This window comes from Copidosoma floridanum, unplaced genomic scaffold, assembly GCF_036245765.1.
Source record: "Copidosoma floridanum isolate Cflo_tuat_1 unplaced genomic scaffold, Cflo_Japanese_pri ptg000013l, whole genome shotgun sequence".
Lineage (NCBI taxonomy): Eukaryota > Metazoa > Arthropoda > Insecta > Hymenoptera > Encyrtidae > Copidosoma > Copidosoma floridanum.
Genome location: NW_028321890.1, coordinates 5,239,048 through 5,263,219, shown reverse-complemented (window position 1 = coordinate 5,263,219; position 24,172 = coordinate 5,239,048).

Genomic DNA, 24,172 nt, shown 5'->3' with positions numbered 1-24,172 from the left:
ACATGTGGTGGAAGATGTATTTTTAGTACTGAAATTCAATCGTAATGAAAGACAAAGAACCGGATTTTTTTAAGTATGGAATTAACGTTATCGATCTACTGCTCGTGAAAGCACATATGAAATCGCGCTATAAAAGTGGAAAAAACCATTATATTTTTTTACTTGTTGATCGAGCTGAGAGAGGTAGACTGGCTATCGTCGAATATTTTTGCACTGAGAGTGGTTCACGGTCAGTTGGATCCTGGAGCCACATTGCTACTATTATATGGTAATTAGGATGCGGTCAATATAATGTCATAAAGGTTCCTAACCCAGATATATTGAATGCCTCTATAACTATAGAAACATAAAGCTTTGTAGTTTATGACGTTAAAACAATATTTTGTTCTGATTGTTTTCAAATGAAATCATTGATTAGACTAATTGAATTTTGTGATAACTTCAGATGCGTGATCAGCGACTATAAAAACTCATCTGGAGGTAATTTCAGAGTTTTTTTACGATTTATTTAGATTTGACCTTCAAATGACCTTGAACCATTTGTTAAGAAGGTCATCTGACCTTGGATTCGGAATCAGCGACTAATCAGAAGTAATGTTTCAATATCTTCTACCTTCTATATCTAAGAAACCAAAGCTGATCCTCTCTTAAAAATTTATCAGGTGAATGTTCCAACGATGAACAATAATTTGATAAACAATTTGGGACGACTCAAAAACGGGCTCATTTCGAGCTATTTTTGGAGTTACTCTTTACCATACGTTTTTCATGCATAAATTTTGACTATTTACGTGGAGTATTTAAATAAAAGAGTTATTGGTTTAGCATTTTTCTTTAAAGGTAAAATAAGAGATCCTTCAGTATAAAAATGTTTCAGAATGTTTGAAAACTTTGAGCATGAACAGCGTAGTCCAGGATTAAAGAGGTCTGATCCTTGACTAGCAAATTAACAACTGAGATTTCTAGCCAGCTTCTTTTATTTTCTCTTCCCCTACTTCTTCTTACTCTTTATCCTCACCATTTCTTCTCTACCATAACTAAATACAGAGCAGTGGTAAGAAAGCTATGAGATTTAGTCAGTGCCTGGATTCATAGACGGACATGTCTATCCTTAGCATTATCTAGCAACTGACTGAGCTCTTTATCTTTCACTTACTTTCTCTTTATTATCTTCACTCCTTACCTCTTACTATATAGATTTCATTCAGAAGTTTAGCTATAGCTACATCAAGGGTATTTCTATTAGCATTTTGATGAGTAGGTATTAGTAGTTTCATTATTGCTTTCTAAAGCTTAGTATTTCTTATACGGTTAATATACTCTCCATACAACTAATTGCTTAGAAAAATTGAAGGATGGATAAAAGTTTCACATACTGCTACTGTCTTCTCTTTTAACGTTTTTCTTATTTCATTCGTAGACATCATAAACGTTCTGTACTGTAAGTACGCTGCAGATTTTTTGCAAGAAAGTTTGAAGTAGATAACAACAATCCATGAAGATTTTTGGCGTTGACTAATCAAGTACCTGAAGCGTTGGCAAAGTATGTCTTGCATCCTTATCTAGAGGGAAAATGCTATCCTGCTGATTTATCTGGGTTTCTTTACTCTGCGCTTCACACAAGTTAAACAATTGGCTGAGGAAGACCAGATGAGAAGTGCAGTGGCATCTTCCAGGATACCAGTGTAGTGAATAAAATGGTACAACTGGACAAAACAGTGATAGGGTAACTGTGGATATTAGTGGCACTTTTTTAACATAGGCAACATTGATGTACGATATAAAAAAGAAAAATGTATCAATCTAATACTTTTTTTTTTATTAACTTAATTTCATCAAAAACAATAAATTATTTTTCAAACAGACATAGATCATGTTATTAATAATAAATATTCTTGCAAATAGTCAACATGCTTCTAATACTGACACCATGCACGTATTACTGGCCCCCTAATACTGTCGAAATTTGAATTACTGACCGTGTAATACTGGCAAATATAATTTTTTGGCTTTTATCACATGAAATCACAATAAAATCCACCTAATGTATAAAAATCTATGATAATTAAAAAAAAAAAGATTTAGCAACCAATGTTTTTTTTATTTTGTTTGCAATTCACTTATTTAATTCTTTAAATCTTTTTCTAATTTTATCTTTACTAAAATTTTTTCTTGGGATTTATTTTTTTGTTCAATGTCATAACCTTTTTTTTGGTGTGCAACAAGTTTGGCCTTTACTTTTTCGATTCTGATTTGTTATTTTATAAAATTCTTTTTTGCTTAATAAATTTGTCGTTTTTTCTTTTTACTTTTAATATTTGTCTTTTCTCTAATGTCATTCCCTTTTTTTCTGCTGATGTTTCCTATTTTACAACTTAATTTTTTAATTTTTTTTCACTGATTTTTTGCCACAGAGGACCTAATATAACTGATGGAGTTTTAGTTGTACTCTTTTTTGTGTTTGCTGATTTAAAAATATTTTCAGAATGCCAAGACAAGTACTGAGCAAGAGGCTTTAGTGATTGATGACTTTGTTGGTTGGTGTGGTCGTGTAGAGAAGTTTTTTGTACTTTTTTAGAAGAAACAGGTGAAATACGCAAATATGACGTTGAAAGATTTACTAAATATTAAAGTGTGTCTATTTAAAGATTAATATCTGGAATTTTGGATTCATCGTTGAGGGGAGCAATGTCATCGCTTGTTTTTGCAGTAGAATTATCTATAATTAACCCAGCGTCCATAGCTTCTAGCAAAATATTATTTGTGGCTGTCTTATCTTCATTTACAATATTAACCGTTCATAGCTTACTTGTTTGACCAATTTCCAAAACAACCTTCAAAACAATGCACAATGTAATTGTAGATTATAATTCTCAATATAATATTGTTATTTATTATTGATGATAACAAAAATTGTATAAGAAATCATTTTTTCATAAAAAGTCAATCCAATTTTTTAATACAAAAATAAGATTAAAAACTATTTACATGTCCACTATTACAGTTAATTATTGGCTCATTTGTATCAAAAATATTCTGACTCCAATTGTCAAGACTATCACTTTGCAATGAAAGTTGATTACAAGAATTTCCAGATACTTTCACAATATTTTCTACGTTTCATGAACAGTTGCCCACATTTCTATCAATAACTTTATGACTGTCCAACTGTTAAAAATAATTGTCATGTTAATCAGTTCATGTACAATTAAGAAATCGATACATAAATCATGTTATTAATAAATTGTGTTCACCTGCTGATCACAAATGTTTCCATTTCGACAGCTTAAGTTAAACTAATTTTTAAAACGTCCTTGATTTTTTTCTGCCCCAGTCCATATTGAATTTGAGCATTGTCTGAATGACAACAATTATTCTTCAGTCAAGAAAGATTCAAAGGTTTGCAGGGATTTACTTGGGCTAGTTGGATCAGCCTCCTAGCTTTCTGCAGGTTCTTCTTGTTCAAAACTATGTCTGTGAACAATCTTGTTCAAATCTACAGTATTTACATTAAAAGAAAACAACCCACATTTTTGAAAACTATTCACTAAAATTTTTTCCAAGTTTATAGAGTCAAAGGTTTTATTCAAAAGTAGGGCCAATTGTTTCTCATTAACACCAACACACATGGACTCCTAAAAAAATTTTTGGCAGATTTTTTTCCAGCTGGCTTTGAGTGGTTTTAAGAATGACACATCCAGAGGTTGTACTATACGTGTAGCATTAGGTAGCAATGCTAAGAGTATAGTACCATGAGCAGCACAAAATTTACGAAAGTGTAAAGTTAGGATAGAAGAGTGGCCATCCGTATATGAAATCACTGGTCTTTTTATATTGTTTTGAGTAAACCAGGGTTCAAAAATATTTGCTATACATTCATAAAAATTTGGAAAAACATCCAACCACTGTGAGAAAAACCAAAAGAGAAGTTGGATGGTGCCAACTGAGATACATTTTTTGGCAATGCTTTTGCAGCAAAGGGAACAAGCGAAGAAGCTAAGATACCTGCAGCATTTCCAATACTAATAAAGTATATCATAAAATGATAATCAATTACAGTTTACATTCTTTTAATTTACCTATTTGATCACAATTGAAGACTCGCGTTGGTTCAATGTTCAAAATATGTTCAGAAGCTAGGTATTTTTGTACTTCTGTAAACCAGCTACGTAGTGCAAACTCAGTGATTTTGGCCCTACTTAGTGATACATTTTCTGCAACTCTCTTTTCTATATCAGGATTCCCTCGAATAAAACACTAGTACCAAGACCTTCCTGGAGTGCCATCAGTGAATGTATTTTTTCTCTTGAAACTTGAACAAATAACTCGTACATTGTCAAGTAGCTGCATCTTCGTGACAGGAAATCCTTTCCTACACCTACATACAATCCAGTGCACAATTTTTTTTTCTTCTTCCGTATTCAAGACTGTAGCTGGCCCAAGCTTCTTATCTGCATAAAGTCCTTATTTTTCAGCTTATAAGGTAAACCTAGGTACTCCGTACTTTATTGACACAGCAGATATTTCATGTCCTTTCTTAATGTCTTGCAGTGCAAGTTGAACACTTTCGTTGGTATAGCATAGTCCTTTCTGTTTTGCTTTTAAACTAAAATTTTCGTTACTTTTTGCTCATTACTTTTTTTATCTGATGCTTTTTTTTACCATTTTCGTATTTCGTTAAATACCTTCTTAGTAAAAATAGAAGCAAACACTGTTGCGTAGCAAAAAAAGAAAAAAATCGCATGTAAACAAACAAGTACCTTCTTCTGCTATCTACCTACGTAAGGTAGGATGGCTGTACCAAATCGAATCACTACCAGTAATTTAACAGTAGTGATAAATATTGTACCAAATACTGGCATCAAAATTAAAAAAAGAATAAACATTAAAAATTAATTTCCATTGCATTTATCAAAACATTGAGGTTTTTTTAAGTTCAATAAATTGTTTCTTGTGTGATTTTGCCATATCTGTTAATAACAATACGTTTGAAAGTTACTTTTTGCTGTAAAATTTAATTTTTTAAGACAAATTACACATCCGTCTGTGATATCATTGATTAAATAATTCAAATTTATGTTTTGTACTGATACGCGATTGAATAATATTTGTGCAGACAACATTTTTTTCGCATTTTCTTCATTATAAAATAATTTTGGATGTATTTATTTCTATGGACTGCCAGTAATAGAAGCAGTGTCAGTAATACCCACCGTTACCCTATCGTCAAAATAAGTGCAGATAATTCTAGTGGGTGGAACAGTGTGAGTTAACAAAGCGTGTAGTTGATACTAGTGCTCCAAACAGTAATAATATACAAAATAGTGTTAATAGTTTCAGTGCATAGTAGAAACAGTTATCATTAGCAGAAAAAAATTGAATAACAACTGGAGTGATAAAAAAATCATATACTTAAAAATATTGCTTTCTCCTTCGACGATGCAAAACTTACTTTTGTGTCAAAAGTTAGAAGCACTTTAATACAAAATAATAGTAAAAAAACTAGTTTCAAAATTGTTGTAAGACATATATTTTAACAAAATAATGCATCAAGTATATCCATTAAAAGCTTTTTAACACTAAAAATTGATATCGAGGGGCATGGATGACGAATGGCTTAACTCAAACGTAAAACAGCCTACCATACATCAGACGGAGATGTCTGAAGAGTTCGAAGATAGAAGCCCTAGGGGGTTACTGCAACAGATAATGAGCTCAATAATTTAAATTCCAAAGTTTAATACATACGAAGCAATCTTATATGTTGAATCACCAAAAGAAGTACTAGTAAGAGTATCATGTGTCAATGTGCCAAACAACGATAGTAATAATTAATGTTGTATGTAGGCAGTTATATCGGCTCCATACTCAGTCAACAGTAGTGCTCAGCAAGTGAATTATAACAAGCAATAAAAAATAGACTATACTTTTACAGAAAAAAAATCAACTTTTCCTAAATATAATTAAAATTATTAAAGACAATTGACAAACTAAAAAATCAAAATTATGTTTTCTTTTTTACTTATATATGTTAAAAGAATACTTAAATAAACATACAATCCTACCATGTCACATCACTTCTACACAGTAAATTTTTATAAACACTAACTTTTTGTACAAAATTCTTATAACGATGAAGATGACGAGAAAAAAGAAATGAGAATGTTCCAAAACTATAAAACCATGACATATAAATAAAAGACCTCTTAAAATAAGTGGCAGATCAGATTTAAAAGAGAAAAGTTAAGTGTTGAGTTTGTGATGAATGCTTGCATTTTTTGTATTGATACGTAGAACGTAGTATAATAGTAAACTTCTTATTTAGGCCTAAGCTTGTAATCAATAAAAAGAGTATGAAACGAAGAACTAAGGCAGAGACAGGGTTGAGCATTGGCATTAGCACCAACATAATGTAATCAGCCACTTCTTTTGAAATTTTAGGTTGTTTTATTTTTTGAATGGAGCTAGTTGCTTGGCAACCGGCATTTCTACTAGTGGCACACAACAAAGCGTTGATTGATACTTTTGAATATAAAACCTTTTTTCTATACTGTCAGCATTAACACCTACCAGTACATAATGAAGGATTAAAGATTTATCATTTGAAAAAGAAGTTAGTTACATGGCCGTTGAAATTTTTATGAACCGTTACACAGCAGAGCGTTGAAGATCTATAGAACCAAGCTGTTTGGCTCATGGCGTTTAAACTAACCAGCAAACTGCGTAGCATGAAAAATTATTTTTTTCTCAATAGAAAAAAGTTGCTTGGCCGTTGGCATTTACACTTAATGGAAGACAACGTTACTTTAAGATTTTAATATTACGTTCGATAATATATTTTTTTTACCCCTTTCCTGGCTACCAATAGCGAGACTGAACAGTACGCAAAGATTGTAGTGTTTCTCATAAAATAAATGTTAGTTAGAATACGGAGAAACACTTGTTACTTATTTTTATGTGCAAAGTATTAGTACACACCACCTTTTATTTTAAAGTAAAAGTTATCTATTTTCAATGGCTTGTACTAGTGCTTTCAAAAATAAAAAAAGGATGTATAATACTGCAAACTGTCGATCGTAGTTCCGAAGTTAGTTATTATTTGCCTGATTTTCTTCTATTTTAAAATAGTAAGCTTCTTAAAAATTTCTCACTTAATAATTAAGACATAGAACCTTTTACTTAACTGGATGAAGCCTTTGAAAAACTGGGTGAAGGAGAGGATTGTGCTTAATTAGGAGCATAACTAAATCTCATAGTTTTTAAAAGTTGCTGGCTGTATAAGTACCATTTGTCACCAAATAAGACAGGTTGACACAGTGCCACGTAGCTTGTGTCATAGGTTTCTAAGCCTTGGGTGGTTCGACTTTTCTCAGAGTACCTGATAAACGGTGCAACTTATCATTTTTTTGCTAGAGTTGTGGAAAAAAATGGTAACACTTGGTTTTTGTACCACATCTTTTTAGTATGCATATTTTACATGCAAGAAATGTTGTGGTTTTGTAGTTATTCGCTAGGAGTTCAGAATAGCTATCTTTAGTTCCTGTTGATGCCCTTTCTATTAGAATACACTTAATTATACGTATGGGCACGCCAGTAATTGTGGCCATACATCTGGGTCCCTTCATAACATTGCAAGCAAACTGATTAAAGAATTTTTAAGCTATTGCCTAGATATTTGATAGCGTAACATGTTTTACCTTACAAAGATATTTTGACATAAGAATTTAATTTGCGATAAATTGTATTTTTGTGCGTAGATGAACTTACAGTTTTTAGTGGAAACAGATCAAACTACTTCTGATTCAAAATTTGAAAATTTTTAGGTATTGTCTTCTGATTACGTTGAAACTACGGATATTATCTTTTTCTTTAATTATCAAGTGAAAGCTTACGTCATCCAACTTGAACAAAAACATTATTTCTCCTGAGGGTTTTCCTATATCTACTATTTAGTTAGCAATACCTTCGAATAAGACGTCACATACATCGAAGTTGCAAAAGGATCTTGATAGGTGTTATCACTGTCTCGATCTATATAGTTGCTACCATTTAAAAAGCACTAAACTTTAAAAGAAAATATTGCTTTTTTGTAGAGTAGGTAAATGCAAGCATATGACTCTAGTTACTACATTTGGAAGATACCAACAACAGTGACGTCACCCTATGATCTATACGCTTCGCTGCAGTAACCATCAGAATTTACAGAATCTGGAACGGTTACAGCAGTGCTCGCTGACTTAGTGACTGCAGCACCACTTATAAGTTAATCGCGTGTACATACTTCAATATTGTATGTTTTCATACATTTATCACTGTTAATCTTACCAATATATAAAGCAAAGTCGCTAAAACCGTTGTAATCGCTGACCGCGAAAACTACTAAACCGATTTCGCTGAAATTTTGCACACTGATTCATGACACTTCCTAGATGGTTTTAGTATAGTTTTTATCTTGAAAAATTTAATAACAATAGCAATGAATAAGCTCAAGGTTTTGCAAAAATACTTCTAGCCTTTCACTTCAGTTCAGTAGGATCCGCTAGGTAGCGTTGACATAAAATCGAGGCTACCTGCAACAGAAATAAATAAGTATGGTCACAATACGTCGAAGCGTCTCAAAAATGGTCCAGTCGTCCTCCAGCAGTTCGTCGAACTGCATATAAGGTGTAGATGATAGTCATGCAGCTGGATATTCTGGTTACGGACGACACTCTTTTCTAAGTGGGAAGGGTCCTAGGTCAACTATAAAAAATTAAAAATTAATTCAACCGATTACGTCTCTGACGTAATGTCAGGAGACATTTCTAGCCAGGGCACAACCTGCTCCAACTCTTCAGAGTTGTGTAGCAGTCCTATCATCCCGTCTGGTGCAGTCAAAGAATTTAACTTAATACACATTTTTTAGGAGTTTAAAATCTTAACAGCTTTAAAAAATAGTCCTTTTCGTGAATTATACGGGAGAAACTGCAAGTCAACGGCTCCTTATGGCCAACGATTATCTTAAGACTTGCTAGACTTTGCATCAATTTTTGTTTCGTTAGGTGGAAGCATGTGAGATACAGTAATCTATTTGTGTGAACTATTTTAAGTTTGTTTTTTAGTTATATTATAATATAATATTTATTTTAAACCATAAAGCCATTTACCATAAGCCCGCAGCCACTACCTGATTTGATTGAGGAGGGTACGAAGTGTACCTCACAACTTAAATCACCACTAGCCACATATCGCGTAGTCACTAACCCCCAGCCCCAGAAAGCCACTTACTTGTCTGATGAACTTTGAACCTGCTACAGCTACTGCATATACAGAAAAACTGTACTTACCTACGTGGTCACGACTTTCTGATTCCTTAGGACTCCTGGTACTCAATGTGGGCTTCATTCCTATTTTTTTTGTAATCCTTACAGCCACTGATCATACCCAGTCAGCTAAGACTCAATAACACTTTTTCCATTCCACAAAATCTATAGAAAATAACCAAACTTACGAGTCACACAAATTCTACCATAAACATGCAGAATTCTTTTCTATTGTATTAACCAAAAATAAATCCAAAACCGTGCAAAAGTGGACTTGAATCTGCTACTGCCTAGTCCAGTTACTTCTACCTTCTTCATACCTTGAAAAAATCCCCGCCAACAATCCTTGATCAATTACCTACGATCTACGATTGCTGATTAGCTAATTATTGTGTACCAGTGTTTTCTTTCATTTATGCAATCGTTCATTTACCCTGATTAGCATTATAGTTAAAAGAATTAATCGTACAAACGCCTTCCCTGATCTGGTATTCATGTCTAAGACCCTTTCACTTCCTTGAGTGTAGAAGTGCTATCACGAGCAATCTACCCACCACCAACTAACAAGCCACACCTCTAATGCCTAAGTCACATTAGCGCTGCTCATTGAGCGTACGTTCATGACTTATGGCCTGAGAGGCATTATCTGTTTTACTTCGTAAAGATCAAATTGCTTCTTTATTTTGTTTTTTATTGTTTAAGTAAATTGCTAACATACAAACACCTTTAGATTATTGTATGTCAAATAAAGATTGGTTTTAAATTTTGTATAAAGTCTTAAAAACTTTTATTAAAAAATTCTTACCTCTGTGAGTTTGTTGATTAACTGGTACTTGATAATCTCGTAATGCAGACTTCAGATTTTAATTGCTGATGAAACATTTTCAGCAGTTTTTTTAACAGATACAGCTCATAAAAACTTTAAAAATTTATCTACTACAGTTAGCATGTATCTGAAACCTTTGTTTCCATGAGCGTAGAGTACTCTTTCAACAAAAGGAATCTGTTATAGTTCATATAAACCTCAGATATCATGTTTTTGTTATGGATAGTTACGATAAGCTAATTTATTGAGCTCTTCAACGATTATTCCCTCTTAACAATTCATCCTCACTGACAAATGGTAATTCACTGAGACTAAGATCTTTAAACCGTCAATTTTATACGGGGCTTACATACTTCCTAGAGTAATATTAAAGATCTGAGATAATACCTCTTTGATTGTATTTATTCACCACAGCAAGTTTGCTGTTTTTATGAGTACACATTATAGTTGCTTCGTTATTTATTTTGCTAATCACTAGTTTTTTTCTTGTTTTTTTTGCAAAGTGTTGAAATTTACTGCATTATTTTGCTAGATGACTGCTGTATCATTAAACAGTCTTTCATGTTTTATATCATATTATGTACCTGTCTAAAGTTTCTATCTAACACCTGGAGAGCCAGAAGAAACTTAGCTCCCACCTGTACTCTTACATCTAAACACATTCATTCTAATTTTGTTAATAACGTGAGTGCTTGAACGCTTAAGTGTATGTATTTAGCTTCAGGCAACTCCGTAATGATAAATATTATCTTATTTTCATGGCTAGGATTATCTGCGAATCTGACTGTTTTTAATAATCCGAAGTGATCAAATAGCTCGTCCACGTTCCAGAAATCACTCCGTAAATATGATAAGTAATAGATTTAAAGGTCTCACTGAGGGCTTTTGCAATCCTGTTTTTCTCCAATTTGATGTCTTCTGTATCATCAACTAATTAATCAAGTACGTCTTTTTTTACTTTGTATATGTTAACGATTCAACGTCTTTAAGTTAATTAAACAGCGCACTATGTGTGACCTATATTTGTAGAAAAACTGTCAAAACCTTTACGATACCTACCACTTTTTAATGTTTTTCATTTTCATCGATAATAACGACGCTTCATTGATTATCATTGAAACAGTTTGTGCAGTGATCTTTAGACTGAGTGTACAAAATGTCAAAGCTAATATATTTATTGTACGCGTGTTTCAAATTTAGTTTATCATGACAAAATAAAGCTAAGAGATTACCATTCTCTCTCAAAAGGTATTTTGCTACTTTTGCGTAAAATTGGCATGTATAGAATCAGTTAATATTTTTGTGTGTTCCCATAAAAAAAAGCTCTAACATTATTTTGCTTTTGCAAGCTATGTTATTCAAAACTGTAATAGAGTTAGATAATGCCAGATCTGGAGACACTAGCGCTTTATTCTTACTGAATTAAAGAAATTGTGTCTTATCTATGGACTCCAAAAGCTTTTTTAAGAACTACTATTGCTGATTAAGCGACTTTTATCACAAATAGATGTTTGGATTCAAAAATTTTTCAGTGAGCTTTTTGAACTGCATGCTTACACAGTACAACAGTTCGATAACGAGAGATATGATTATTCGTTTCTCATGGCCTTTGTAACCTACAGGGAATAAATATGTATTTTCATCATACTGCGCTGAAAGTGGGAACTTTTGTCACGCTTTGTGGAACGAAAATCCCTCCTCTTGGTGCAGGATTGACAAAAAATCGTATACAACCCACGGGAGAAAACAAAGAATCCCTCAGATCTCGGCTTCGCCTCGGGCGTCAATTGCCTGTGATCTGAGACATTCTTTTTTTTTCCTCCCAAGGTGAGTAATATACTATTTTAGACCTGAGTAATAAGTGGTAATTGAGCCACTAACGCGTAACAATTATTCATCACATGGCAGGACATAAGCTTTTAAATAGGGTAACAAATCTTTTACCTGCAGAACTATACATACTAGGCTATTTTTAGTGTGGTCTCGTCACTAAAATTGTTAAATGCCTGGCTAGAAGTAAAAGGAAACTAAATCAACTCAACATAGGGTGCAAATATTACAATGTAGCCTGTTTTCAGAATCGAGAAAGCATCAAAGCTGAAAATATAGCAGACAGAGCCTTTACTAAAAAAACTTGGCGAAGATTTAAAGCTAAAGGTTGGAGTATTGAGAAAAATTTAGCTGCTCTAGCTAGTGCAAGTGGTATGAAGCCTTAAAGTTAATTAAGTATGAGAATAAAAAGTAAAGAAGCCGTGCACCACCTTAAGTAAAGTTAATTAGACAGCATCATTGATAATGAGCACAACAAGCAATAATTCATACAAGTTTCTTACTTTAACTTCAAAAACAGCTCGTAAAGCAGTTAAGATAGCAGGTTGTAAAAAATGTAATGATAAAAAAAGTAGGCAAAACTTGAGATGCTATAAGCAGTGATGTAGGTTAAAAGGAACCTGTGAAAAACCCAGAAGATTAAAAGTCCTAATTCATTCAAAAAATAACTACTTTAAAAAATTTCTGGATTAGCAAATTCTAAGAATAAATAAAAAAAATCTTCGTTAAAAAATTTAAAAGAAAATTTCTCAACCGATAAACCATCGTTATCTCAACGTTAAGCTGATTTATGAAAATCTTGATTAATCAGGTACATTGTTAAGATATAGAAGCAGTGATGATGCCATTAACTACTTTTTTTTCAAAAACTTTTAAGTCGTTTTCACTATATGTATAAGGGCCTATGAGGATGGGAAGAGTTTTAACGTCTTAGTACATTTACTTAACTTTAAGTTGATAGTTTGTCGTTTTTGAATGCATCGACTTTATTCGTCAATGAATAAAGCCATAATTTATTATATTTCAACGCTACTATTAATTCTTCGATCATTTATAAGTATTGAGAAAATTTTATGACAGTGCTTATGACTTATATGATATGGTGGTTAGAGAAAAATGATACATAATCATGCTTACAGTACCTGTGTATTAACTGCCATAAAAAAAAGTTAGAGCACAGTAAGAGTACAAGTAAGAATGCAAAGGATGTAAAAGGCTTATTGACTGGTTTGTAAGATTGGTTTAGCAGAAAAAAAAAAAAGTATCGGAAACTAGTAATTGACTAGGCCTAAGAAAGAAGAATAGCAAGTAATGAAAACACAATGACGAGAAGCTCATCAGCAATTATTATTAATGAATTACATTGTAACACTGCTTTTTGACCTGAAACAAAACAAGGCGCCAACGTATCGTTAGCAAATCTCGATCGCATTCGTCACCATTGTCCCTCTCACCTCTTGGGTTTCTGCTTCTGAAAAAGGGGAAATGGCGCAGGAATTCTTCCATTCTATGGGAAGAACTATCAATTTACACACAACAAATACCTTTCACTGTTTCTTTTATTAAACGCTTAACACTTATACACAGTCTCCCTCTCTTTACAATACACGACACAATGCTTCACCTCATCCTCTGGACGGCGCTACAGCGACTCCGCCTCACAACCTGCGAGCCGCGAGCGCTCGTCCACCACGTCCTGCTGGTCCGTGACCAGGAGGGGCTCCTGCTCGTCCTCGACCCACACTACTACGCACACTCTCACACTCCATCCCAATCTCTCACACTACTATACACTCTCTCTCTCTCTACTCGACTACATACACTCTCTCCCTCTCTCTCTTCTCTACTATCTACCCTAATACACGACAACTCGCACGAAAAATAATGGCCCTCCCATGCACCTCTCAGTCTCTCGTACACCTCGTCTCGTCAACCTAACTCTCTCTCTCTCTCTCTCACACACTGTCTACGCTACACATTACTTCTCTTTCTCTCAATACTTCTCTTTCTCTCTCTAGCCTCACCTCCTGGTCCAAACGTCTGCGAGTCTAACCCAGCGTGATGTCGTCTGGCGTCCTCAAGAGGGTCGTTTGTCCTGCGGCTTCACCCTTTCTCTTCTCTCTCTCTCAACTCTTCTCTCTCTGCTTCTTCTCTCAGTGGCCGTAATCCTCGACCTAGAGATTTCGCCGTCCTGGGAGAACAGAGCAGCTTCTTGTCTCGCACGTACACTCCTCTCTCTTCTCTCAGCACTCAACGCACCTTCTCGAAAACTCCCCCTCTCTCTCTCTCTCTCTCTCTCTCTATCTCTCTCTCTCTCAACTCTCGCCACGAAAACCCATCAAGTCACGGAAGCTCTCGCTGCTCGCGCTTAAGCGTGCAGCTCGAGGCTCCGCTCCCGACTGACTCACGATCTCTTACTCAAGCAATGGCCACCACCACTGCTGCCGCCACGTATCTCCTCTCGCAGTCACTCTCATACTTAGCAGCTGCTGTGTCTCGGTAGTCGCGTTTAAACTTTCCTTGTCCTTTTCTGCTGGCGCTGCTGTGTCTTCGCATCTTAACCGCTTGTCCGTTGGCGTCCTCGTCCCCTCTTCTCAGCGTATATACAGCTCCCGAAAAACAAACAGTTTGCAGAAGCGTCGAATTAATGCTCTTTGTATACACGTTGCATCATTGAGAGCATTTTGGAATATAGAGGCCATTTTGCCTTGTTACAACATAATTTATATGGAAAGCTTTGAGCAGTCTGTCAGCGATATAGTACTCAAGAACTGAGCTATACAAACACTCTATTTTGATGATAAACCTGTATATTTTTTGATCAAAAACTCATTTCTATGGCGATGACTCTCAGACAAACAAAGAAGTAAAAACTTATGGTCAGAGCATTGTTTGCACGGTGAACTATGAGACAGAAAAAATTTTTCGTACATCACAATAGCAAAAATTTCTCAAGAACATCTACATAATGCAAGAAAAGTGCATGTATTTGTTTTATTAAGAAATCAGTAAATAAAATGATTTTAATTTAGCATTTGTAATAATACTGGTTTAGGATATCTGCTGACTAATGAAATAAAACTAGACATAGTTTTTCCAAACAATAATAAAGCTGACAACACAAACTGAACTAATCACAAAAATTTTTTCTTGGATTTTTCTGAGACCATGTTGTGGAAGTAAGTTTTTTCGTGATCTATGACGTTTAATATGTTATCTGGTGGTAATGGGCAAGCTGAACTAGTTAAAATGATTCCGTTTGGTTACGCTCGTTTTGAAGACATAATATTTAATAATTTCAGCTTACAGATAAAATTATTTTGTTGGGCCCTTATTGAGCACGCTACTAATTTAACATTATAAAGAACATCAAACATTTCTTCACACTATTTAATAGGTGATAATATTATTAAAGGCATAGTTAAGTTATTTTTCAGCTATTTTTAAGTTATTTTTAGGGAACCCTTAAATTAACTTCGAGATTATGTCAGATAATTTAAAAGTCATCTTTAAGTTATTTTCAAGACATACCGTGTTACATTAATTACATTCAAAATTAAGATCACCATACACCTGTAAGCACAAGTGCATACTGTCTGGCAGCGCTACATGAGAATAAAGTAGCGTACTATTGTATAAGCATTAAGACGGCAGTATTGGTAAGACAGTTTGCTACTATGCAGCGATCTTTCAAACATATCGGTATTAGTATATGTACACGTTAAGTGTTTGATAGCTCAGTTGCTAGCATATCTAACTACTATCCTAAAGACTGAGGGCAAAATCTTATTGAAGGTGAAAAAAATTTGTATTAAAAATGTACTTATGTATTTATTACAATGAACTTAATATAATTCTAAACACACCCTTACTTTAATTTATAAAGTTTTATTTTAAAAATTAATTTCAAAATACCTGCTTATTTAATTATAATAGCCCGCATTAAGGTGCTTCTTTCATGACTCTTGAGTCAAAAGTGCGACTATCAAAATGATATTTACGAATACTGCTCAAATTTCAAATGATTATATTAAAATATGGTCTATTGAGTCAAATTAAGTACTGATTAAAAATTTTAGATCATGATATCCGATATCAAAGTTAGAAGGAATTAGTATGTAAAATTTTCGCTTAACTTCAAAATACCAGCTTGAAATTAAGAAAGTGATGCTTGCCTATGCTTTTAACATGGAAAAAAATATATGCCTGTTTTTATTTTAATATTTTCTCAATAGGTCCGTGAACATATAAACTTTGAGAAGGCAGTATGTTTGGTATTAAGTAAGCTTTGTTATGTCAGTTTTTTAGTTAATTATGTTCAACAAATAAACAGCTAGGTGACAACTTACAGAGAAGGAATACTTAGTAGTCAGAAGAGCACATGTTTAGAATTGAATTCTTATTTTTTATTTTTTGGCGCTTATATTTGTCAGCCTACTCTGAAATTTTAGGGAATTCTGTATTTTAACTTAATCAATAATTTCTCAAGGTTTCATGATATTCAGTTTATTATCATTTCATGAAAAAACCACCTTAAGGCAGGGATGGTGGGCACTGATCAGGCAGCTACGGGTGGAAAAGCCGTATGAGCATACGATCAGATTTGGCAGCCATTCGCACTGTAGACACAGCCTGTTCTAGTATCTATAAGGAAGCAAGCACAGGTTTAAAGTAGAGGAAGTCATTGGTAAATCACTTAGCATAGTGGTGTGCCAGTTGCTATGTAGGGATTGGCACAGAGATGTGCTTATTGTTGACGTATGCTCATTATATAGTGAAAATTGTTTTGTATACCATGTAAAAATGTATTTGTGTGAACTTTATCAGCTGTTATTTCATGCGATTGATTTAAAATTAGAAGCCACCATGGACACTACTTAAAAAAAACTTGAAGATAAACAGCAGGCCCTAAACGTTATACTTGAAAGATTATCCCTAGAATACTTCAACGGAGTATATCACATTACTGACCCCTCGATATTAATGAAAAAAATTAAAGATATGAAAAGAAGATTTTAGTGACTGTGAAAGAAAATTCATTAAATTTGCGAACAAAGATTTTTGCGGTAGCCTTGAGAATGGAGAAAGAAGGATGTGTTTAGGATAAAAATAACTAAAACAAGATAGTGTGCGACAAAGTCATATGCGCTAAGGCACTCACCAAAAACTTGCTGTCACTTGGCCGTCTTGCTGAGAGGAACATGAGTATCTACCTAGATAACATAAAACTAGATACATTTGATACGTGTTCTAACGAGACTTTTATTTCTAGTGTCTTCAAGAGTCCCTACTAAATAGTAGAGCTACTGTAAGATGGTCAGAATACAAGTAACAATCAGAAATGTAAAGAAGCTATAGACTGTTTTACAGTTGTTTACGCCTCTGCAACAAAGATCGAGAAGGCTTCGCAAGTCAGCACTCATGATAAGAACTATCTCAAAAACTTAAACAATGCATTTTAGAGAGATGGTGTCGACAATACCCAACAAAGTAAATTTGAGAAAACTATCAAAGATAGAGAAATCAATCATTGTAAAGATTTTATGATTGGTAAGATTCCAAAAGCTCCAAATCCCTTCATATCGAGGCACAAAACATTTCAAAGAAACAACAGAGCCATGGTCTGGTACGTAAGACTCGGACATGCAATAGTGGAACATCTTAAGGCACTGCAAAGAAAGTATATAAAAAATAAAGACTTGAATAAAGCTGTGTTTAACAGTTTCTTTGCAACATGCGAGGTGTGCCAAATTGCAAAAATCAAGGGGCTGCTGTTTAATATTAAAAGAGACAGGGCAACTAAGGCACTTAAAATAGTTTGTGCAGACACAATAGTACCGATCAGTCCAGTCACCCATCCTAAAAGGCAAAAATTTTTAATTGTTTACATGGATGACTACTCAAGATTGACAATGACATACCTAGTGAAAACAAAAAAAATGAAGTAGGATTTTGTCTGGACAACTTCGTGACAAGCACACAAAACTTGCCAGGCTTTGATGCTGAGATGTGCTATCTCTCGACTAATCAAGACACAGAGTTCACAGGAGGTCAAACTATTAATGTTTTCCAGAGGTTTAGAGATGAGCTTCAACTGGCTTGTCTAAGCACTCCTCATCACAATAGTATCTCAGACCAGCTTCATCAAACTTTGCAGGACAAAGTGCGAGCTTACATGTATGACTTCGGGCTTAGGGAGAATAAGTGGGATTTAGCCTTGGGAAGTGCAGTGTATGCCTGCAATCACACACAACACCGATCCAACAAAATGATAGCACCTTCAAAAAAAGTTTGCGCCCAGTCTAAAGATAGATATAACCCAAATCAGAAAATTAGGCTGCGTAGCATTCATCAAGATACAAAGAACCACTGGAACCAAATTTGATTCACATAGTAAACGGGACGTGCTGGTGGGTTATACTATCAGTGGCTACTTTTTTTTAATACCAAAAAATGGAAAATTTTATAAGAGTCAAGACATAAGATTTCATGAAAGACTTGTACTCAGAGATATTTGAAGAAAAGACAAGATAGAAAACTGACACAATTACAAAACAGATATTAAATAAAATTAATGGTTTAGTAAGTTCGATCAAGATAGTCCTAGATGGGTATTGGAAACGAAGGGAGAGTGAGGAGTCGAGAGAAAGTGAGGTCGACCCAAGAAAAATAAAGAGCTTGTTCAAGAAAACCTTAAATAATCTGCTGATATTAATGATCTGAATTCTGCAGAAGTTATAGACACAAACAAGTTGTTTGATCGCCGAAGTTAAACATGAAATGACACATGCCCTAATTGCTGGATTGAACAAGGATCCCGCAAACTACAAAGAAGCTGTCACAGCTCCAGATCGAGATGAATGGCTCGGAGCAATTGATGAAGAACTGGAATCAATAAAATATGAAAGAACCAAGTACATAAAATTGTAGGTAAATCAACTATAAATGCTGAAAGAGGCAAGCCGAATATCATTGACTCTAAATAGGTCTTGAAGAGAAAAATAGATAAAGATGGAAACACGAAGTTTAAAGCAAGATTAATAATTTGGGGTTTCAAAGATAGTAACAAGTACTATCTGTAAAAAACCTACGCCTCAGTGTCTGAGCTAGCTCTAGTAAGATCAATGATATCAGTTAATCACAGATATAATCTAGAGACCTACCAACTTGATGTCAAAATAGCCTTTCTGAATGGTTTTATCAAGGAAGAGATAAACATGAAGATTCCTGAAGGTCTGCTTGATGATTACAGACTTAAGAAAGACAAAGTTTGTAAACTGAAGAAATCCCTTTATAGACTTCAGATCAGCCCAAAGAGATGAAGCGAGTGATTCCGTGAGACTGCGTTCAAATTGGGACTACAGTCACATACCAGCTACCCTTGCCTTTATACATAAAGAGAAGCGGATGACCTTCCAGTCCTTAACCTATACATGGATAATTTGATGATAACTAGCAACTGTGTAAGTAAACTGAATGAAATTAAGACTGGTCTGCAATCTGAGTCTCACATGTCAGACCTTGGCGAGGTTGGCACCTTTTTGGGTATCCAAGTGAAAAAGATAGAAAATATAAGACAATTACACTTGTGCAAACATCATGCACCAATAAAATGATGAAAAAGTTTGGATTTAACGATTAAAATTTAAAAAGAACACCAATGGTGACAAATCCAGTCTTAAATCGACAAAAAAAAGATAGACAAGAATCAGAAAATGTTGGTGAGCTGAGCGAAGAAAAAACTGAAAGAAATCTTAATTACAGAGAAGAAGTTGAAAGTTTGCTGTATCTGGCTAACACAATCAGGCCAGATACCCCGTACTCTTTGAATGTACTTAGCAGACATTAAATTTGCCCAACTAAAGACGATTTAAAAGTGATCAAACAAGTTTTTCGAAATCTGCAACACACCAGAACTCTAGAATTAACCTACAGAGGCCGCAAAGTTGGACTGGAAACCTATTCAGATGCGAGTTTGGCGGACTGTAAGGGCTCAATAACAACAGGTGGATACCTTGTAAGGTTTTATGGTAATACAATTGCTTGAAAGACGAAAAAGCGAAAGAAGATTGAAATCCCAACCTGTGAGGTAGAATACATGACAATGTGTGATGCAAATCAGAAGTTGATAGGACTGGAAGACTTAGTAAGCCTTATGGTTTTACATACTCTGTTGCCTGTGGACCCTTAGTGTGACAGCAAGGCTGCCCGAGCCAGTGATAAGATGAATGGTAAAAAAAGATTGAGGACACATGATCGCAATCAAAGCTTACTACGTTAAGGAATGTGTAGCTAGAGGAAAAATAACTGAAATTTAATTACATCCCAGAAGAAGCTAGTAGATATTTTTACAAAACCCCTGCCATTTAAACTGCATGAAACACTAACGAAAGAAATTAACTGCATGATAGCAAGAGTTGAGCCTAAGATAATAAGGTTAATAAATTGAAAATAGATATACAACGACAAAAAATATGCAAACTAATGTTTTTCTCTTTATGTCATAGCTCATCACAACCAATCCAATAAGAGATTTAGAAGCCAACGTAATCTTCCTTCAACTGCTAATTCACTTAAGCCAGTTTTAAATACACACAAAAATTTGCTTCGTTGCTTCATTTTTTTATTATTTTGTTAAATTCAGATACAAACGAAATGTTGTGTCACATATAATTGACGGTGATAACTGAATCTTAGCGCATACGTAGTAGCAAGGGATCGAGACGCTATGATGCTGCCTCTTTTCTTAGTAAGTTAGTTAGTTGGTACGCACTACTTACCTACGCTTCTTTTTTTTTATTTGATCTTGTCTTTACAGTTCAGCTTACAATTGTATTTTTGATTGTAATAACTAAGAAAAGCATATACCTGAGACAGTGAGAATAAATATGTTAGTACTTTATGATAACAGTGACGGTGTCTGATCTTTTGTTTCTCAAGCCCATACCCATACGCTACACATGACAATATTCACTCAAACTTGAAACAAATACTAAGTAATCTCCTTTATTTCAGTGAACCTTAGTGTTAACAGTTAATTAAACTTATCTACACCTTACTACAATAGAATGTTATTAAAGCAGTTTAAAAACTTTAGTTTACTGGATAATTCTTATTAATACATCATCCAAGATTACGCATAATTACAGAAAAAAGAACTTTAATTATTTCAGATATTCATTAAACTAATGAGATTTTGATTGACATATTCTATGAGGTATAAGAGTTTTCAAATAACGTGTATCAGAAATGACCAGCTCAGAAAAATGGAAGGTAGTACGTAAACTGCAAAAATGTTTTAAGAGTGTCCGATAATGTACTAACTGGCTGAAGAAACGCATGGTGACAGCTTTAAAGTAGTAGTCCATAGTTAAAAAAGCTGTTACATAGCTATCTGATTACCTAATTGAAGAATAGAATGTTGAACCTAAATGTTCCATTGTATAAGGTTTAAGAAAAGTAAAGCAACATGTTTGAAAAAAGTAATTTAGCAAAACTAAGGCATACATGAGGGATTTTACGTGGAACGTCCCAGGCCCGTTATGAAAGCGCTCAAAGATACTAATTTCAGTTCATTCTTTTGACCTCTTTGCGACGTAAAAAATCATGCAAATAATATTTTGATGTATTTTTTAGTCAGCTTTTACAATAATTTGGTTGGTTTATTAGTTTTGTAACAATTAAATGCTCATTTAACAATAAAGTTTGTTGATACTTTATTTTTTACATGTTTCCGCATAATTAAAAAAGAATCTTCGATTTGTTGTATCATTTTTCTATATAATCATACACAATTTTTACAATTAAGACCATTACACTGCAGTTCAGCTGAAAGAAGTGGCACACACGTAATCGTATGTGTACACCCGCGTTGAACATAATTCTTTCCCAGCACTTCTTCTAAATGGTAATGGTTAATACTCTCTTTATCTTAGTAAATAAAAGATGGCGACAGGTCCTTACATTAGCCGTACTTTAATATGTTTTTACCATCAACCGTACTAAAAGAAGAAAGAGTAAAAGTAAAAGTTAACACAGGGCACGGAAATGTTCATTTATTTACGCATTAGGCTTAGCGCTATCAGACTTGTCAATATATGTAAAAGTCTAAATGGCTCTTCTACTAGAAATTTTTTAGCGCAACTGTCATCAGCTCCATATTGAAGGATTTGGTCATATGGCTGAAATGAAGAACACGCATGCAATTTAGTTCAGAGAAGAATTCTTCCCTTTTAAGGTTGGCTAACATGGTTGCTTGCAAGTGCGCTTCAGTTTATGATTTCGATTTGGATCTAAATTTCTGAAGCTCTAACTGTCAACATGGCTTGTTAGATAAGTAAAACAACTTATTTGTCTTTATACAATGTATAATGAGATAACTTAATACCTTGTGAATTATTATTCAATTTTTTCCACAGTAGATAATATTTTATGAAAGATCACTATGGATTAGGATTAAGAGATCAGTCTGCTTCAGATTTCATTACAACCAAATTTAAGTAGGGTGAGTGACATGTAATTGACGAGCTAGTGGCCAATGACTAGAAAATAATCTGATTGTAATATTTTTTGCGTCTAATATCAGGTAAAGTATCATCTACGTTACTTCTTTCTTGTTACTGTCTGTATTTTTATTTTTGTTACTATTAGGGATACTATTACCCGTGAAGCCAAACTTTGTTCGTTACATGTCCACAGAAAAGACCTGCACCTCTTTACAATGGATGTTATCTATTAGTGAAAACTGATTATTTATTCTCTTCCTTATAGATTTCCCTGTTTTGTGCTGAATCATCGTGGCACAAGTTAAATGGTAATATCAGACAAAAGTAACAGAGAGGTTAACATTGCAAACTAACAACTGGATTTTTTCATCTATCATTATTCTAGAAGTCTTCATCAAATGGCAGTTGATGCAAATTCCAAATGTCAACCACACATGATATTTTTTCGTGGTTTTCATAAAAAATATAAGGGAAAGCAACATGTTCTATATTGATCCTGCACACTTGAACAGAAAATTATGTTTGACTGCAGAGTTTTGGTGTTTGTTGGTATGATAGTTTGCGTATAAAAAAGTAAAGTATATTGTATATGTTTTAGAATATTATTTATTATGTTTAAAAACAAAAAAAAATGTTTTCCAGACAAAAATTTTCTTTAATTCTTTAATAAAAGAACTTTTATATTTGTCTCAATACCAACTCTAAAATTTATTCATTGACGTTTCCTGTCCATATTAAAAATTCTTTATTTAATTTTGGTAAAGAATACGCTGAAATTTTTTTTTTTTTTTTTTTTTTTTTTTTTTTGTATTTTTTTGTATTTTTTGATCAACTTGACATGTCAGAAAAAAATAATTGAAATACAAAAATGTGTGCTCCGTTAAAAAAAAAATAAACAAATTAAAAGAAAAAAACCAGGGGACATAAATGGGTCATGGGACCCACGCTAAGAATAAAGTTCTTTAAACATAAGATGAGTGCCAAAAAATAATTAAACATGAGTCGTGTGTCAAAAAACATCACGAAATAAAAAAACACAATTTATCAGGTAGCAAGGGGGTCATGAGATTTATAAAAAGAACGAAGCTCTATAAAAATAAGTACTGCATTTATGTAGTTTAGTAAAACAAAAACTCATTAAGCGAATAAAAAAAAAAAAAAAAAAAAATTAGTTCAGTACTCACGATGGTTTTTAACCTCGTTAGTACTAAGCTAATTCTTTTTGTATTTGTTTTTTAAGTTTTATTCTTACTGAACAACGTGAATGCAATACTTATTCTACTAAGGCTTTGTTCTTTCTATGAATCTCGTGTCCCCCTTATTACCTGAAAAATTGTATTTCCTTATTTTGTGATGTTTTTCGACACACGTCTCATGTTTAATTATTTTTCAGCTGTCATCTCATGTTCAAAGAACTTTGTTCTTAGCGTGACTCCCATGACCCATTGAGAACCCCTGGTATTTTTCTTTTATTATTTTTTTTTTTTTTTATTAGAGCACACATTTTAGTACTTCAATTATTTTTTTCTGACATGTCAAGTTGATAAAAAAATACCAAAAAATACGAAAAAAAAAAAAAAAAAAAAAAAAAAAACAAATTTAAGCGTTCTATGTACAAAAAAAAATAAAGACTTTCTAATACGAAGAGAAAGCGTCAATTCATAAATTTTAGAGTTGGTTTCGAGACAAACATGCTTTTTTTTTAAACA